This window comes from Arachis ipaensis, chromosome B4 (genome assembly GCF_059453495.1).
Source record: "Arachis ipaensis isolate K30076 ecotype BB chromosome B4, ASM5945349v1, whole genome shotgun sequence".
Taxonomy (NCBI): domain Eukaryota; kingdom Viridiplantae; phylum Streptophyta; class Magnoliopsida; order Fabales; family Fabaceae; genus Arachis; species Arachis ipaensis.
In genome coordinates this window covers 20,339,491-20,360,035 of record NC_142439.1, presented here as the reverse complement: position 1 = coordinate 20,360,035, position 20,545 = coordinate 20,339,491, and the positions used below count along the sequence as shown (strand labels likewise).

The window sequence follows — 20,545 nt, the reverse complement described above, 5'->3', positions numbered from 1 at the left end:
CATGAGAGGTCGTACTACATCATTCAAAAATTTGTGTTTTTATTCTGATTTATCAGTTTGTTTGCTTCTAATGGCCGCGTTTTATGTTGACAAAAATTATTAGAGACAAGGTGCTCATCATGCTACATTGCAGATTTGTTCAAAGGTCTAGAAACAAACCAGGCCCAAGCAAATTAAAGCTAGAGGAGATAGAAGCAATGGGTTTTGGTTTCCTAAAGCTAGTCTCGAGGGCTCCTGTTAAACAAAGCATAATGGTTTCGTTGGCTAAGGCCTACAACACTAAAACGAGCATGCTGACCATAGATCATGGAAACATGTGCATTGGACCTGAGCTGTTTTAGCGTGCTTTCAGAATCCCACCCGGTGGTGAGTATAACTTTCTATGTTAGACAGCATTCAATCGGTTAAAATAGTTTTGGTCTCCATGGTTTTTCCTTTTTTCTACCTATTTCGCCGCTCATTTTACACTATTTTATACACATGCATGTTGTAGTTGACGACTTCCCACCATTTGACCGCGGGAATGCTGCTCATGTCTCAATAAAAAAAAAGATTTTACCAGTTGAAAATCATACAACTTAGGCGTTTTGTCGACCGCTGTGCTATGGATACTGCAGATGTTAGGATGGAGTTCAGGAGGCATTTCATCCTGCTCGTGCTGAAGATGTTTCTGTGTCTGACAGTGCAACACGTCATCTCACCATGGCGCATCGATACAATACTCGATGTTTTTCATCCAGGGAGATACCGTTGGATGTTGCATATTTTCAACTCGTTAGAACTGGCAATTGGGAAGTATCAACTTGAAAACAACAAGTCCTGTGAGGGTTGCATGTTCGCTTTACTGGTAACTTTTTAAATTCAAAATGGTATTTAATCTGACTCACTCTTGCATCCCAACATTTAATTTGTGTTTGCAATATTTGCAAGTTTTGTACTTCCAGAAGCTAAAGCATGGTGAACTCGAGAATTGTCAAGAACCTGAGCCGTGGCTTTCTGCAAGGACTGCTGTGGAGCTCAACGCTATGGGATCAACTGTTCAACCAGAGGTTCTCATTAAAGAAAGGCTAAAGACGAGCTCATTGGGAAGAGGCTCAGCAGTAGAACGCATCATAGGACATAAGGGGACACCGACAAACCAGCCAGCCAGAAACAAAAAAGTAACCAATCGATCCGGACAATCCTGAACCAAACACTCTGTCAACAGCATTGGTGCAGTATTTAGGAGTTGATATAATATTCTAGTGAATTTTCTTATAGGCAAGTGAATGGCAAAAGACTCTGTGCAGCTGGTATGCATGTTTTTTTTTTTTTTTGCTATCGGCTACTTAGAATGCATATAGGTTGCCCACTTGACAAAGTTATTCTTGAAACAGAAATCTTTACATATTATCTCAGCGAGATCAAGAGTGCGAAAAGTTATAGGCAGAAATCAAATGGCATTACGACTAGAAATGTCAATTGAGCCCAATACCTTAGGGCTGGCCTTAAACCCTTTAAAATATATTTATCCCACAATCCCATAAATTATAAAAAATATTTTATAAGCCCTGGCCCTAATTAAGCCCCACAAAAAATTAAAACAGGGCTGGCCCTACAAGCCCTAAAAGCCCTTATTATGGTATGTGAGAATCGGCCTCTTCCTCCCTCACTCCTTGAGACCTGCATTGAATGTAAAGACTGAAGATGAATTCGTGCGCTAAAACCTGAGGCGGTGAAGCCGAACGTGAATGTGGTGCTTCTCCTCCTTGACACAATGCTCTTCCTCCTCCTTGATGCGATGCTCCTCTTCCTCCCTGACCCAGTGACGCGATGCTCCTTCTCTTCCTTGACGCGCTATGCTTGTTTCTGCTGCAGAGCCCCAAAGGTGACTTTCTTCTTCTTCTCTCCCTCTTTTAGAGTTTCTACTTTTCTAGTTTGCTTATTTCTGCTTGATTTTAAAATGGGATTTTTTAAATTAGTTCAAATTAGTTTGCCATTGATTCAGGGAAAAAATTAGTCATTGATTCAGGGTACCCTATTCATAATGAAACCATTAAAGAAGAAAATGAATGCTTATTATCATTTACATTGCTTTTATTCTGAGGAAACCAATATGCTAACTGAATTTGGAATATTTAGTTTGCATGTAGTAATGGAACCAAGTATCGTTGAGCTTCCAATATTCGGTTTGTGCTTTCTTTTTATTGTAATTATGAAATTGCTTCAGAATCAATAATGTCGTTTGTGAAAGCATCAATTTTCATTGGAGGTATCACTGTATCAGTTGTTGATAATCTTTTAGTCTTTGATTTGGATTCATCAAAATTAAACTTCAGTTCCTCACTTTTGCTCCATAATGCAAGTTGCTCCCACTTATGCTCCATAATTCTGTTTATCTCCTTGATTATGCATGTTTTCTTAGTATCTTTAGTAATTCCATATATCAAATTTTGTAAGCAAATTTACTATCTCGGTGCTGATGCAGGGATGTTATGGCCTTTTGAAGTTAATTTTGGATTTTGAAGTCTTTTATGCAGATAAAAAAATTTATATGTTGATATTTGGATCTATAAGGCTTGATTTATTCATTCTTTTTACAATTATATTCTCTTGAATGTCAAATTGGAGTTCCTTTGTTGTTTCTTGACTTCTTGGGATGAAAAAGGCTTGTTCAGCAAGATATTTAGGAACATATTTTGTTCTTATTTAGATCAGTTGATTATAAAGTGCAGTTTGGTGCAAAAGGCTATAAAGTGCGTTATTGTTGTAAAATTTTAAATTTTTAATACAAGTATTTCATAATCAATGAATGTTGTTGTTGTTGCTGTAGAATTTTAATACACATTATTTGGATATAATTAGAAAATTTATAAACATGGATGATGAGATTGTTTTTGAGACTCCTGTTCAAGCTTCTGGTAGTGTTGATTCTGGCAAAAAATCTAATGTTTGGAGGCTTTTTAAGAAGATTGAAAAAGACAAAGATGGTATTATAAAGGCTGAATGCAATTTTGGTAATCATGAATACAAAATTGGGAAAAATTCAAAAACTAAGAATAGTTACGGGACTTCTCATCTGAGTCGTCATGTAGTTTCTTGAAAATCCATACCCCTCAGTATTAGATTTGATGATGATATAGAGGGTCTTCCAACCAAAATTGACCAGAATGTTCATCGAAAAAAACTTGCTCAGGCTATAGCAAAACATGATCTTGCATTTAGCTTTGTTGAGTATGAGGGTATTAGAGATTGGATTAATTACATTAGTCCAACGATTGTAATGCCTTCTAGAAATACTGTAGTTTCAGATCTTAAAATGATTTATTCAACAGAGAAAGAGAAATTGAAGCAGAAGATATCTAGGATACCTAAAAGAATTTGTTTGACATCTGATGTGTGGTCAGCATCTACCACTGAAGGATATATTTGTCTGACAGCTCATTTCGTTGATGAGACTTGGCGACTAGTGAGTAAGATTTTGAATTTTTGTTGAATGATTCCTCCCCATACTGGGACTGATATGGAAGCAGTCTTATTTAACTCTTTGAAGCAATGGGGTATTGATAAGAAAGTATTCTCTATTACTTTAGATAATGCTTCTGCAAATGACAATATGCAAAACATCTTAAAAACTCACCTATGTAAGCAGAATAGTTTTCTTTGTAATGGAGAATATTTTCATGTACATTGCTCCGCTCACATTTTAAATTTGATTGTGCAAGAAGGGTTAAAGGTGGATGCTGGAGGTTTATTTAGAATCAGAGAGAGTGTGAAATATGTGAAAGCTTCTGATGGAGAATGGTGAAATTTAAAGATTGTGTGCAGCAAGCAGAAATTGAAGATGTTGGTCTAAAATTAGATATTCTAACTCGATGGAATTCTACATATTTGATATTGGAAAGTGCAATTAGATTTGAAAAAGCGTTTGACATCCTTAGTGTTGTAGATGGAGCTTATAAACATTGTCCGACAAATGAAGAATGGAGCTTAATAAAGAAAAAAATATGTGAATTTTTAGAGCCATTTTATGAAACTACAAACCTCATTTTGGGTTCATCATATCCAACATAAAATTTCGGGTTCATCATATACAAATGAAATTCTTCAAAATAAAATGACATTTACTAATAGAGAAGATATATCAACAAATTAATAGCGAAGAAGAAGTACCAGCGACAGAGGAGAAATATGGAGGGAGGGAAAGTTGCGTCGAAGAAGAAGCTTGGAAGCGAATAGATCTGAAACGCGTTGAGGAGGTGGCTCGATTAATAGCGAACAGATCTGGAAATTAATAGCAAGGAGAAGGCTCGATTAATAGCAAACAAATAAATAACGAACAGATCTGGAAACTTTACTGTGGCAGTGATGAGCGGATATTTTATACGCTTTTTGGGGATAATTTCATATAGTTTAGAGTATGTTTTAGTTAGTTTTTAGTCTATTTCTAGTAGTTTTTAGGAAAAATTCATATTTCTGGACTTTACTATGAGTTGTGTGTTTTTCTGTAATTTCAGGTATTTTTCTGGCTGAAATTGAAGGAGCTGAGCAAAAATCTGATTCAGGCTGAAAAAGGACTGCTGATGCTGTTGGATTCTGACCTCCCTGTACTCAAAGTGGATTTTCTGGAGCTACAGAACTCGAAATGGCGTGCTTCCAATTGCGTTGGAAAGTAGACATCCAGGGATTTCCAGCAATATATAATAGTCCATACTTTGCACAAGAATAGACGACGTAAACTGGCGTTCAACGCCAGTCTTCTGCCCAAATCTGGCGTCCAGCGCCAGAAATGGATCAAAAACTGGAGTTGAACGCCCAAACTGGCACAAAAACTGGCGTTCAACTCCACAAATGGCCTCTGCACGTGGATTGCTTAAAGTCTCAGCCCCAGCACACACCAAGTGGGCCCCAGCACACCAAGTGGGCCCCAGAAGTGGATCTCTGCATCATCCATCATAGTCCACTCATATTTTGTAACCCTAGGCTACTAGTTTAGTATTTAAACAACTTTTAGAGACTTATTTTGTATCTCGTGACATTTCAGATCTAAACTTTGTATTCTCTGACGGCATGAGTCTCTAAACCCCATTGTTGGGGGTGAGGAGCTCTGTTGTGTCTCGATGAATTAATGCAAGTATTTCTGTTTTCCATTCAAACACGCTTGTTCCTATCTAAGATGTTCATTCGCGCTTAACTATGATGGAGGTGATGATCCGTGACATTCATCACCTTCCTCAAACCATGAACGCGTGCCTGACAACCACCTCCGTTCTATATACGATTGAATGAGTATCTCTTAGATTCCTTAATCAGAATCTTCGTGGTATAAGCTAGACTTTATGGCAGCATTCATGAGAATCCGGAAAGTCTAAACCTTGTCTGTGGTATTCCGAGTAGGATTCAAGGATTGAATGACTGTGACGAGCTTCAAACTCCTGAAGGCTGGGCGTTAGTGACAGACGCAAAAGGATAGTAAATCCTATTCCAACCAGATCGAGAACCAATCGGTGATTAGCCGTGCTGTGACAGAGCGCGTGAGCGTAGTTTTCACTGGAAGGATGGAAGGTAGCCATTGACAACGGTGATCCACCAACACACAGCTTGCCATAGGAGGACGTGCGTGCGTGAATCAGAAGACAGAGGAAAGCAGAGATTCAGAAGACAAAGCATCTCCAAAACTCCAACATATTCTCCATTACTACACAACAAGTAACTTTTAATTTATGCTCTACTGGTTATTCATAATTCAACTGATAAACATAATTGACTTCCTGACTAAGATTTACAAGATAACCATAGATTGCTTCAAACCAACAATCTCTGTGGGATTCGACCCTTACTCACGTAAGGTATTACTTGGACGACCCAGTGCACTTGCTGGTTAGTGGTACGAGTTGTGAAAAGTGTGATTCGCAATTCGTGCACCAAGTTTTTGGCGCCGTTGCCGGGGATTGTTCGTGTTTGAACAACTGACGGATTATTTTGTTGCTTAGATTAGGAAAAAAAATATCTTTCTTTTTGGCTTAGAGTGTTTTATTATTTATCCCTTGTTAAAACACTTTAAATTTATAACTCAGTTAGTTAGAGCGTGGTGTTTATGTTCATGATAATTGGCTATCATATTTTTTAAAAAACCTTTTTCAAAAATAATTTTTCTATTAAATCCTGTGCCAAACTTTAAGTTTGGTGTTTTCAAAAATAATCTTTCTTAAAATAAGGTCCCATAACTCATTTGGCTAGAACATTAATTTGATTGGGTTAGAATCTTTTATACTCTTTTCAAAACCTTCTTTTTCAAAAATAATTTTTCTATTAAATCTTGTGCCAAACTTTAAGTTTGGTGTTTTCTTGTTGATTTCCCTTTGATTTTCGAAAATTTTGTTTGGTTTTCAAAAAAATTTTAAGTTTGGTGTTCTTCCTTCATGTTCTTGTGTTCTTGTGAGTCTTCAAAGTGTTCTTGAGTTTTCCTTGTGTCTTGATCTTAAAATTTTTAAGTTTGGTGTTCCTTGGTGTTTTCCCTCCAAAATTTTCGAAAAACAAGGAGCATTAGATCTAAAAATTTTAAATCTAGTACTATCTTATTGTTTTTCTCTCTCCTCACTAAATTCAAAAATATCTTTTCAAAATATCTTTTCTAACTTCCTATCTTTTCAAAATTTGTTTCAACTAACTAACCAACTTTTTGTTTGTTTCTTAACTTTTTCAAAACTACCTAACTAACTCTCTCTCTCTCAAATTTTCGAAAATATCTCCCCTCTTTTTCAAAAATTTCGTTTTTTTTAACTAATTATTTTTAATTTTTTTTTTCGAAAAAAAAAATTATTTCAAAATTCAAATTCTTTTTAGTTATTTTATTTTATTTAAGTATTTACTTCTTATAAAATAAAATAAATAAAAAGGTAAATCAGTCCAAGTTATATCCATAGATCCATCATGGACATAAGTGGAGATGGATAGTCCAGGAGGACTTTGGGGTCATATTCTAACCCCTCTACTGCTTCGTATGGGAGTAGCATATGCATACCCTCCATTGGAGTTAGTAGCTTTGAGTTGAATCCTCAGCTCATTATCATGGTGCAGCAAAGTTGCCAGTATTCCGGTCTTCCACAGGAAGAACCTACAGAGTTTCTGGCACAATTTTTACAAATTGCTGACACAGTACATGATAAGGAAATAGATCAGGATGTCTACAGACTATTACTGTTTCCATTTGCTGTAAAAGATCAAGCTAAGAGGTGGTTAAATAACCAACCTAAGGCCAGTATAAGAACATGGAAACAGCTGACAGAAAAATTCCTGAATCAATATTTCCCTCCAAAAAGGATGACACAGCTAAGGCTGGACATCCAAGGCTTTAAACAAGGAGATAATGAATCTCTTTATGATGCCTGGGAGAGATACAGAGAGATGCTACGAAAATGCCCCTCTGAAATGTTTTCAGAGTGGGTTCAGTTAGACATCTTCTACTATGGGCTTGCAGAAGGAGCTCAGATGTCTTTAGATTACTCAGCTGGTGGATCTATCCATATGAGAAAGACAATCGAAGAGGCTCAAGAGCTCATTGATACAGTTGCCAGGAATCAGCATCTGTATCTAAGCAGCAACCCTTCCATGAATGAAGAGGTTAAAACAGTAACTGCTGAATTCAGTACTGTAAAACAAGCTGCTGAATTCAATCAGCAATTAGATTTTCTAACAAAGCAGCTAGCTGAATTCAAAGACAGGTTACAGGAGACAAGGATAGCTAATATACATATGGAAGAACAGTTTAAGCAAACAAAGCAGCAGCTATCAAAGCAAATAGCAGAAGAATGCCAAGAAGTTCAATTAAGAAGTGGGAAAACATTAAATACCCCACCTCAAGGCATCAAAAATTCAAGAAATAAGCAACCCACCAAAGATTCCCCTGAGGACAGTAAGAGCCCAGGGAAAAATAATTCTGGCACTAAAACGCCAGAAAATGGGTGGAAGGCTGGCGCTGAACGCCCAGACCATGCCCAAAACTGGCGTTCAGCGCCAGAAACAAGGCAGGATTGGCGTTCAACGCCAGAAACAGGCAAGAATCTGGCGTTGAACGCCCAACAGGGGCACATTTCTGGCGTTCAGGCGCCAGGAACAGACAGTGAGTTGGCGTCTAACGTCACTCCAGCTTCTGACTCTGGTACGCAATTGCCAGTGAGGGATCAGACACACATAAGTGCTGACAACAACCCCTCTAAAAAGGCTTCTTTAACCACTAAGGTTGAGGAATATAAAGCCAAGATACCTTATCCTCAAAAACTCCGGAAAGAGGAGCAGGATAAGCAATTTGCTCGCTTTGCAGATTATCTAAGGACTCTTGAAATAAAGATTCCATTTGCAGAGGCACTTGAGCAAATACCTTCTTATGCCAAGTTCATGAAAGAGATCTTGAGTCATAAAAAGGAGTGGAGAGAAACAGAAAGAGTTCTCCTCACTGAAGAATGCAGTGCAGTCATTCTGAAAAGCTTTCCTGAAAAGCTTAAAGACCCTGGGAGTTTTCTGATACCATGCATATTAGAAGGTGATTGCACCAAGACAGCTTTATGCGATCTTGGGGCAAGCATCAACCTAATACCTGCATCCACTATCAGGAAGCTTGGCTTAACTGAAGAAGTTAAACCAACCCGGATATGTCTCCAACTTGCTGATGGTTCCACTAAATACCCATCAGGCGTGATTGAGGACATGATTGTCAGAGTTGGGCCATTCGCCTTTCCCACTGACTTTGTTGTGCTGGAAATGGAGGAGCACAAGAGTGCTACTCTCATTCTAGGAAGACCCTTCCTAGCAACTGGACGATCCCTCATTGACGTCCAGCAGGGGGAAATAACCCTAAGAGTCAACGATGACGAGTTCAAGTTAAACGCTGTCAAAGCCATGCAGCATCCAGACACATCAACAGACTGCATGAAAGTTGACCTTATTGACTCTTTGGTAAAAGAGATCAACATGGCTGAGAGTCTCGAATCAGAGTTGGAAGACATCTTTAAAGATGTTCAGCCTGATTTGGAGGATTCAGGGGACATGAAAGAGCCTCTGAACCTTCTTCTGAAAGAGGAAAAACCTCCTAAACCAGAGCTCAAGCCACTGCCACCATCCTTGAAATATGCATTTCTAGGAGAAGGTGACACCTTTCCAGTGATCATAAGCTCTGCTTTAAATTCACAGGAAGAGAAAGCACTTATTCAAGTGCTAAGGACACACAAGACAGCTCTTGGGTGGTCCATAGGTGACCTTAAGGGCATAAGCCCAGCCAGATGCATGCACAAAATCCTATTGGAGGATAATGCCAAACCAGTGGTTCAACCACAGAGGCGGCTAAATCCAGCCATGAAGGAAGTGGTGCAGAAAGAGGTCACCAAATTACTAGAGGCTGGGATTATTTATCCCATTTCTGATAGCCCCTGGGTGAGCCCTGTTCAAGTCGTCCCAAAAAAGGGAGGCATGACAGTGATTCATAATGAAAAAAATGAACTGGTTCCTACAAGAACAGTTACAGGGTGGCGCATGTGTATTGACTACAGAAGGCTCAATACAGCCACCAGAAAGGATCATTTTCCTTTACCATTCATAGACCAGATGCTAGAGAGACTAGCAGGTCATGATTATTACTGCTTTTTGGATGGCTACTCAGGCTATAACCAGATTGCAGTAGATCCCCAGGATCAAGAGAAAACAGCATTCACATGTCCATCCGGAGTGTTTGCTTACAGGAGGATGCCCTTTGGGCTATGCAATGCACCTGCAACCTTCCAGAGATGCATGCTCTCTATTTTCTCTGATATGGTGGAAAAATTTCTGGAAGTCTTCATGGATGACTTCTCAGTATATGGAGACTCATTCAGCTCCTGTCTTGATCACCTGAAACTTGTTCTGAAAAGATGCCAAGAAACCAACCTAGTTTTAAACTGGGAAAAGTGTCACTTCATGGTGACTGAAGGAATTGTTCTTGGGCATAAAATCTCAAACAAGGGAATAGAGGTGGATCAAGCAAAAATAGAGGTAATTGAAAAATTACCTCCACCTGCCAATGTTAAGGCAATCAGAAGCTTTCTGGGGCATGCAGGATTCTATAGGAGGTTTATAAAGGATTTTTCAAAAATCGCAAAACCTCTAAGCAATCTGCTAGCTGCTGACACGCCATTTGTGTTTGACACAGCATGCCTACAGGCGTTTGAAACGCTGAAAGCTAAGCTGGTCACAGCACTAGTCATTTCTGCACCAGACTGGACATTGCCATTTGAGTTAATGTGTGATGCCAGTGATCATGCCATTGGTGCAGTACTGGGACAGAGGCATGACAAGCTTCTGCATGTCATTTATTATGCCAATCGCGTTTTAAATGATGCCCAGAAGAATTACACAACCACAGAAAATGAATTACTTGCAGTGGTTTACGCCATTGACAAGTTCAGATCCTACTTAGTAGGATCAAAGGTGATTGTGTACACTGACCATGCTGCTCTTAAGTATCTACTCACAAAGCAGGATTCAAAACCCAGGCTCATCAGATGGGTATTGCTTCTGCAAGAGTTTGATATAGAAATAAGAGACAGAAAAGGGACAGAGAACCAAGTAGCTGATCATCTGTCCCGGATAGAGCCAGTGGAAGGGACGTCCCTCCCCTTCCTTGAGATCTCTGAGACATTCCCTGATGAGCATCTATTTGCCATTCAGGAAGCACCATGGTTTGCCGATATTGCAAACTATAAAGCTGCAAGGTTCATACCCAAGGAGTACAATAGAATACAAAAAAAGAAACTAATTACTGATGCAAAGTACTACTTGTGGGATGAACCCTATCTCTTTAAGAGATGTGCAGACGGAATTATCCGTAGGTGTGTCCCCAGAGAGGAAGCACAGAGAATCCTATGGCATTGCCATGGATCTCAATATGGAGGCCATTTCGGAGGTGAGCGAACAGCCACCAAGGTCCTCCAATGTGGCTTCTATTGGCCCACACTCTATAAAGATTCCCGAGAATTTGTACGTAATTGTGACAGTTGCCAAAGAGCTGGTAATCTGCCTCATGGTTACGCCATGCCTCAACAAGGAATCTTGGAAATAGAGTTGTTTGATGTATGGGGAATTGACTTCATGGGACCTTTCCCACCATCATACTCAAACACTTATATTCTGGTGGCAGTTGACTATGTATCAAAATGGGTTGAGGCTATTGCCACACCCACCAATGATACTAAAACAGTGCTGAAGTTCCTCCAGAAACATATCTTTAGCAGGTTTGGTGTCCCTAGAGTATTAATCAGTGATGGGGGCACTCACTTCTGCAACAAACAGCTTTACTCTGCCATGGTTCGGTATGGAATTCGCCACAAAGTGGCCACTCCATATCATCCACAAACCAACGGGCAAGCTGAAGTCTCTAACAGAGAATTAAAGAGAATCCTGGAACGGACAGTAAATACCCGTAGAAAGGATTGGGCAAGGAGCTTGGATGATGCTCTGTGGGCTTACAGAACAGCATTCAAGACCCCTATAGGAACCTCTCCATACCAACTCGTGTATGGTAAGGCATGCCACTTGCCCGTGGAACTGGAACATAAGGCCTACTGGGCAACCAGATTCCTAAACTTAGATGCCAAATTAGCAGGAGAAAAATGATTGCTCCAGCTAAATGAGCTAGAGGAATTCAGATTCACAGCTTTCGAAAATGCCAAGCTTTATAAAGAAAAATAAAAAAAATGGCATGACAGAAAGCTGTCATCTAGAATCTTTGAACCAGGACAGAAGGTCCTGTTGTTTAACTCTAGACTCAGGCTATTCCCCGGAAAACTGAAATCCCGGTGGAGGGGACCATACGTGATTACAAGTGTGTCACCATATGGTTATGTGGAGCTTCAAGATATTGATTCTGATAAGAAGTTCATTGTCAATGGACAGAGAATCAAGCATTATCTTGAGGGCAACATTGAGCAAGAATGCTCAAGGCTGAAGCTAGATTAAAAGCTCAGCAAGGTCCAGCTAAAGACAATAAAGAAGCGCTTGCTGGGAGGCAACCCAGCCATGGGGCAACAATCCTCTAAGCATTTTGCCCTATTTTTATTTTTATTTGTTTATATAAAGTTCACTGACACTAAGGTAAAGAATCATTTGTATAAGTTTACAGGGTTACAGAAGGAATCTACACACAAAACAGAGATAGGGAGCTTACTGGCAAGAAAACACCAGTGAAGGCCATTTTGGGCGTTCAGCGCCCAAAATGGGCATCCAGTGGGCGCTGAACGCCAGTAAGGATAGCTATCTGGCGTTCAACGCCAGAAAAGGGCAACAACTGGGCGTTGAACGCCCAGGAGAGCAGCATTTGGGCGTTGAACGCCCAAAACAGGCAGTGTTTGGGCGTTTAAACGCCAGGATGGTGGGGAGGAGCTCTCCTTCTACCCATCTCCTTCTTTTTCTTTTGCTTGAGGACAAGCAAAGCTCTAAGTTTGGTGTGCTTATCCGTGATCACTAAGATCATGGCCCCTAAAGGAAAACAACCCACTCCAAGAGGAGCAAGGGCGTGATTTAAAGGAACTGAAGCGCCAGAAATTCTCTCTTGAAGGACCAAGCACCTCACAGACTAGAGGAACATCCACTTCCCAAACCTCAAGGTTGTTGAGTTCTAATCTTAGCCTTAACTCTGTGATAACTGTTCTTATTTTAATTTTACCTTAGGAGTCATATAGTAGTAATTAGTATCTATTTTGTTTTTATCTCCAATTAAGCTATAGCTTATTTTTCTCATCATCAGCAAACATGAATAAAGTAGTAGATCTTTTGAATAAGAGGCAATAAAATTTCGAGTTTTAATAAGAGAAATTCTAATTAGTTAAATGTGGTGGCAATGCTTTCTGTCTTCTGAATGAATGCTTGAACAGTGCATATGTCTTTTGAATTTGTTGTTTAAGACTGTTAAATATGTTGGCTCTTGAAAGAAGGATGAACATGAGACATGTTATTGATGATCTGAAAAATCATAAAAATGATTCTTGAAGCAAGAAAAAACAGCAAAGAACAAAGCTTGCAGAAAAAAAAAAAAAGAAGAGAAAAAAAAGAGAGAAAAAGCAAGCAGAAAAAGCCAATAACCCTTAAAACCAAAAGGCAAGGGCAATTAAAAAGGATCCCAAGGCTTTGAGCATCAGTGGATAGGAGGGCCTAAAGGAATAAAATCCTGGTCTAAGCGGCTAAACCAAGCTGTCCCTAACCATGTGCTTGTGGCGTGAAGGTGTCAAGTGAAAACTTGAGACTGAGCGGTTAAAGTCAAGGTCCAAAGTAAAAAGAAGAGTGTGCTTAAGAACTCTGGACACCTCTAATTGGGGACTTTAGCAAAGCTGAGTCACAATCTGAAAAGGTTCACCCAATTATGTGTCTGTGGCATTTATGTATCCGGTGGTAATACTGGAAAACAAAGTGCTTAGGGCCACGGCCAAGACTCATAAAGAAGCTGTGTTCAAGAATCATCACACTAAACTAAGAGAATCAATAACATTATCTGAATTCTAAGTTCCTATAGATGCCAATCACTCTGAGCTTCAATAGATAAAGTGAGATGCCAAAACTGTTCAGAAGCAAAAAGCTACTAGTCCCGCTCATCTAAGTAGAATCTGAGCTTCATTCAAAAACTCTGAGATATTATTGCCTCTCAACCTATTAGTCTTCTATTTTATTTGTCTAGTTGCTTGAGGACAAGCAACAGTTTAAGTTTGGTGTTGTGATGAGCGGATATTTTATACGCTTTTTGGGGATAATTTCATATAGTTTAGAGTATGTTTTAGTTAGTTTTTAGTCTATTTCTAGTAGTTTTTAGGAAAAATTCATATTTCTGGACTTTACTATGAGTTGTGTGTTTTTCTGTAATTTCAGGTATTTTTCTGGCTGAAATTGAAGGAGCTGAGCAAAAATCTGATTCAGGCTGAAAAAGGACTGCTGATGCTGTTGGATTCTGACCTCCCTGCACTCAAAGTGGATTTTCTGGAGCTACAGAACTCGAAATGGCGTGCTTCCAATTGCGTTGGAAAGTAGACATCCAGGGCTTTCCAGAAATATATAATAGTCCATACTTTGCACAAGAATAGATGACATAAACTGGCGTTCAACGCTAGTCTTCTGCCCAAATCTGGCGTCCAGCGCCAGAAAAGGATCAAAAACTGGAGTTGAACGCCCAAACTGGCACAAAAACTGGCGTTCAACTCCACAAATGGCCTCTGCACGTGGATTGCTTAAAGTCTCAGCCCCAGCACACACCAAGTGGGCCCCAGCACACCAAGTGGGCCCCAGAAGTGGATCTCTGCATCATCCATCATAGTCCACTCATATTTTGTAACCCTAGGCTACTAGTTTAGTATTTAAACAACTTTTAGAGACTTATTTTGTATCTCATGACATTTCAGATCTAAACTTTGTATTCTCTGACGGCATGAGTCTCTAAACCCCATTGTTGGGGGTGAGGAGCTCTGCTGTGTCTCGATGAATTAATGCAAGTATTTCTGTTTTCCATTCAAACACGCTTGTTCCTATCTAAGATGTTCATTCGCGCTTAACTATGATGGAGGTGATGATCCGTGACATTCATCACCTTTCTCAAACCATGAACGCGTGCCTGACAACCACCTCCGTTCTATATACGATTGAATGAGTATCTCTTAGATTCCTTAATCAGAATCTTCGTGGTATAAGCTAGACTTTATGGCAGCATTCATGAGAATCCGGAAAGTCTAAACCTTGTCTGTGGTATTCCGAGTAGGATTCAAGGATTGAATGACTGTGACGAGCTTCAAACTCCTGAAGGCTGGGCGTTAGTGACAGACGCAAAAGGATAGTAAATCCTATTCCAACCAGATCGAGAACCAACCGGTGATTAGCCGTGCTGTGACAGAGCGCGTGAGCGTAGTTTTCACTGGAAGGATGGAAGGTAGCCATTGACAATGGTGATCCACCAACACACAGCTTGCCATAGGAGGACGTGCGTGCGTGAATCAGAAGACAGAGGAAAGCAGAGATTCAGAAGACAAAGCATCTCCAAAACTCCAACATATTCTCCATTACTACACAACAAGTAACTTTTAATTTATGCTCTACTGGTTATTCATAATTCAACTGATAAACATAATTGACTTCCTGACTAAGATTTACAAGATAACCATAGATTGCTTCAAACCAACAATCTCTGTGGGATTCGACCCTTACTCACGTAAGGTATTACTTGGACGACCCAGTGCACTTGCTGGTTAGTGGTACGAGTTGTGAAAAGTGTGATTCACAATTTGTGCCACCAGGCAGCAACAACAGTATAGAACGAACATGGCAGAAGCTCTCTACCACAATGACATGGCAGTGGTGGCGGTGCTGGCGGCGAAAATGGCAGCGGCAATGACGGCAGAAATGGCGGTAGAACCCTAAAAATTACTCGACAAGTGCTCTCTTAGCTAACTCAGTCTCACAGCTAACTCAGTCTCTCAATTTTGAAAATTTGAAAAAATTAGATTTTATTTTAAAATTTAATTTTAATTAATTATTAATGGAGATTTTTTAAATTGTCATAGATAAAATATATTATGGAGGTTTTTAGAAACCTCCACCAAAATACTCCCTCAAATAGATATTAATCTTGTAGTGAAGTTTGGAAAATTGAATGTCTTTTTGAAGACAATCAAATTTGTGATAATGCTATTATTATGAACATGGCTTTCAGAATAAAGGTGAAGTTTGATAAATATTGAAAGGATTATAGCACCGTCTGGACTTTTGGAGTAATTCTTGATCCTCGATTAAAATTAAAGTTCTTGAGATTTTGTTACAAAATATTAGATCCTTCAACCTTTGAATTGAAGGCAAATGAAGTATTGAAGAAATTTAAAAAGTTGTATAGAGAGTATTTAAATACTTTTGGTGGTTCAACAATTTTTTAAAGTAGTAACCAATCTCCTAAGTCACCTGAAGAAGGAAGACTTACAAAGAAGAGCAAAATGGTGATGAAGATATTTAATTCTAATCTAGTATTATTTTTCTCCTATTATGTTTATTTGTTACTTAAATAATCTTTATGCTACATTTTTTAGGAGTTTATAGAATTTGACTGTGAAACCTAAACTTCCACGGATAAAGATGAATTAGAGATTTATCTAAAGGAAGGTTTGATTCACACCAATGAAGACGATTTGAAGTATGATGTGCTGAATTTTTGGAAGACTAATGAGGATAAGGTTTCCTACTCTGTCAGTTTTGGCTAGAGATGTTTTAAATATTCCCATTGCTACAGTAGCATCTGAGTATGCATTCAGTATTGGTGGAGGTGTTTTAACAAAATACAGAAGTTTCACTCTTCATGAGCATGTCCAAATGCTTATTTGCACAAGGAGTTGGTTACGTGAATTTGTTCCAAATCATTATGGTAAACATTTATGCTATTTTCTTAAATAATATTTTAAATTAAGTTTCTAATTGTTTTTTAATTGATTGATTTTAGATGATGAAATTGGTGAAATTCATGAAGAAGTGTCAACAGAATCGATGCATCCCCGTCAACATTCATAATTTTAGATGATGAATTTTTATGTATTCTTTATTTTGATTTTCTAGAGATATTATTGATGGTAGATACTAAAGAGTAAGGAGAAAGATGATGAGATAGTGAATGCCATGTTTGATTTCTTGATGTATATAGTTAAAAGTTGGATTTAATATGATCAATGCACATTATTAATATTTATTTTTTAATTTGTTTATTTTCTACACATAAAAATGACAAAGGGATAGAACAAGCTAATGACTTTTAATAAGTTTTATGTGTTGTTGAGATAGAGAACAATGTAAAAAAAAAATAGGACTAAGTGGCCCGTGGGTTGGCCCTGAGGGCTTTTTAAAAATTTGACCCTATTAGTTATAGGGTCTTTTGTTCTTCTGGCCCTATAAAGTAGGGCCAAACATATTGAAACCACTAGTTACAACCCAAAATCCATTATCGTGGATCCAATCCAAACCATAATTCCAAAAGGTTCTTGTTGTCGCACACCCAGACCACAGCGGCCCTCATTCTCACTTGGGATGATCCAGATCTTTAAAACACCCACACCGTCCCCCAGCCCGTCCATCTGTTACTTCGGAGAGAGAAACTTATTGAGTGGGATGAACAACGAATTAGAAGGTGTGGTGTGGACATATCTCTTGATAGACAGCAAACAGTAGCATCATATGATGGTAGACCATACCTAGTCCTGGCAAGGGAGGACTTGTGCACACTGAGATCGCGTTCTTAGCTCAATAACAATGTATGTAACCTAAAAACATGTTACTCCAGTTTGTTTTTGTTCTCATAGTCTGGTGACATTTATATTTTAAGATCCGGTGATGTAGGTCATGCACTGGATGTGTTGCACATTCAATGACTCAGGGTTAAAAAGATTCACGTATGATTTCTGCTGTGTGTGTCTGGGGATATTGGTAAGGAAACGTTTACCGGGAATACTGGTAAGGATACGTTTATGTGAATCATTTAAGTGCATTACAGATTATAAACACTAACAAATTCATCTTTGGACAAGAAATGATGTTAGTACCAATGCACTTTGAGGACGGGCCAACTCTCGTATATGTGGGTTTGGGTGAACACTTTGGTGCTGACACAAGGTATTTTGACAAGGTAGCAGCTTCAAAGAAAAATTTGGTAAGTCTATTTGCCATATGATACGTTACTTACATCGTTGCACTCGAACAACCAATATGTTTTTCTCTTTATCCGTGTACGTAATTTGCCTAGTTACAATTGCATATTGTTGCAGTGATTTTTTTCCGTATGTATGACCCGTCACTGGTGGGTGTATGCATTTGACGTCTTTAGAAAAAGGCTATTCGTACTAGATAGCTTACACACTAAACCACATAATACATCACGGATGAGGCTAGATGCATATGCCGTACCACGATATCTCATGACTTTGATAATCTATTTAACTCGTAGTATTATATTATGTTTATACTTTGCATTTATTTCAGGGAAGGCTCATTGAAGACATAACTCAGGTGGCCATCCTACATATAAGCCTACTCAAAAGGCATGCCTTGCACATACGCTTCTATTCCACTACAACCAAATGGGTGAGTCCCCCTCAAAATCTTGCCATGTCTTAATTGGTAAGTTTCATTGCATGCATACCGGTTCTGCTAATACATCATGTTGTTTCCATTCACATAGTTTTGATTGTGGTGTATACGCAATAAAATTCATGGAGTATTGGACCGAAGGCAAAAAACTGAATGACTGGAATTATGTGAGCTTCCAAATTCTATAGTTAAATAACTGATTATGTAAACACACAACACTGTTTGTACCTAAATGCATTCATTCAATATTGATTTTCACATGCAGGACACCATCAAGTTATATAGGTTGGAAATAATGCTTGACATCATTCTGGACCATAAAAATTCAGCCATTAGAGATGCACTGAATGCCATTGACAGCCGTCCTCAACTTATTGTGCGCCGCAACCATCCAAGGAACAAACATAAGGAGATTAAGAATCTGTTCATAGCACCTGGCACAAAGAGCATGCTTTGGCGAGATGCAGGATTGCCGAAGAAAAAGCCCATCAAAAGGAGCTAAACTTGAGAAGAAAAAAGATGCATATTACATTATTCTTTACCTAGTCCGAGGATACCCTCATATGCTGAGCTATATTTTGTTTGAAATTGATATTTTCCTTGTCTTACACACAGTGACTATTTGCTTTGGATCCTTATGTTTATTTTGGATTCTTATGTTGTTTTGGATTCTGTGAACCTTGTTGAACTTTGTTGGTTAATTCAACGAGATTTCATGTACTGTGAATGTGAATCTTGTCTTTAGGAGATTGGTTTATCTTTTTTTATTTTGCGCAGACTAAACACTTGCTATGTTTTAAGTTGTTTTTATTTGCAATGGCCAAACATGTTGAGGTTTCAAGATGTTATTTTTGGATGTGTCTAGTAATGGACGTGACTTCCAATACAGGTGTCTTTCGTTAGATATGGATGTGTCTTCTAATATATGCATGTATGTTGGTTGTGTATTGTTTGCAGGTGTCTGAAAACGGATGTGTCATCTGCTGGAAGTGTCTTTTGCTAATGTGTCTTTTGAGTTTTTATTTAACTATGGATGTGTCTTCTGCTGGAGGTGTTTTTAGCCAATGTGTCTTTCGTGTTTTCATTTAATCATGGAGGTGTCTTCTGAGAGGTGTGTCTATGTACGTCGTGTCTATATATGGATCTGTCTTCTGTTGGAGGTGTCTTTTGCCAATGTGTCTTTCGTGTGTTCGTTTAATCACGGATGTGTCTTCCAATGGGTGTGTGTATTTTCGTCGTGCCTTCTTCCGAGGTGTGTATATATGGATGTGTATTCTGTTGGATGTGTCTTCTGCCAATGTGTCTTTCATGTGTTTATTTAATCACGGATGTGTCTTTCGAGGGGTGTGTTTATTTTCATCGTGTCTTCTTCCAAGGTGTGTGTATATATGGATGTCTTCTGCTAGTGGTGTCTTAGACCAATATGTCCTCCAACATGAGTTGGTTATTTGGTTCGTGTCTTCTGTGTATGTCTATTTACAGATGTGTCTTCCACTAGCTATATCTTTTGCTTACGTTGCTTTCATGGGCTTCTCTGTCATTGGATATGCCTTGTAATGGAGGTTCCTTTTTTTGTTTATTTTTTTCCTTTTCATTAAAATCAAGGTTTCAGTTGGAGACTTGTTTGCATGATGAAGCCTAAATTAAAGAAACCTACTCTCTTTTGTCCTCCGCGTTAAAAGGAGATGAAAATTGTGATTATTTTGGTGAGCTAAGTCAAACTTATAAAACTTATAATAGTATAATAATATCAGTGGATGACATTTAAAAAGTAATAATACATCCTCAACTTAAAATTGTTTGTTAAATAAAAAACCTGAATACTTTGTTAAAGAGAAGTGGAACAAAAATCAAAATAAAAAAAAAGGAATTCTCCTTACAAATCTATAATCAAAATTCTTCTAAGTATTTCGAAACGAGTTTAACAAAGACATGAACCCGCCATGTTCCTGTGATTCATTCGCTTGCACGGCAAAACCCACCACTATATTTGGATTGACTGCTTCATCATTTTCCTAGAAAAAAGCACCACGCATTAAAAAAATTGTATTTGTCTCCATCAAGTCATGTTAACAAGTGGTTCAAAAGTAACCAAATGGTAAAAACATACCAGGGGTGCATTCTTCTTCTTTCTTCACATAAATTCTTGATCAAGCTGTCTAGTTTAGATCTAATCCTCTTCAATCTCAGCATACCCTTCGTTGCCACCTTTGAAGTAAGTCGAATGCTAGATGCACCAAGAGCAGGTTCACGTTATGTCACCATGCTGTTCTGTGTAGTTGGAACACTTTTGGACTCTAGGTTTGCATAATAATCAAATAGCTTTTCCCACAACTCGTCAAGACCCGAATGTAACATGGCTGCTTCTTCTTCACATGTCACGAAATCTTGAGCAATATTAAAGAAGTGTGAACACAGTCCTCTGAATATGTTGTGGCTTTCATAT

At 38.6% G+C, this 20,545-nt stretch overlaps 1 pseudogene; it reads left to right on the top strand.

The window, feature by feature from the left end:
* The first annotated feature begins 2,857 nt into the window (after nt 1–2,857).
* LOC148566855 (zinc finger BED domain-containing protein RICESLEEPER 2-like) lies at nt 2,858–18,601 on the top strand (annotated as a pseudogene).
* Nucleotides 18,602–20,545: the final 1,944 nt, after the last annotated feature.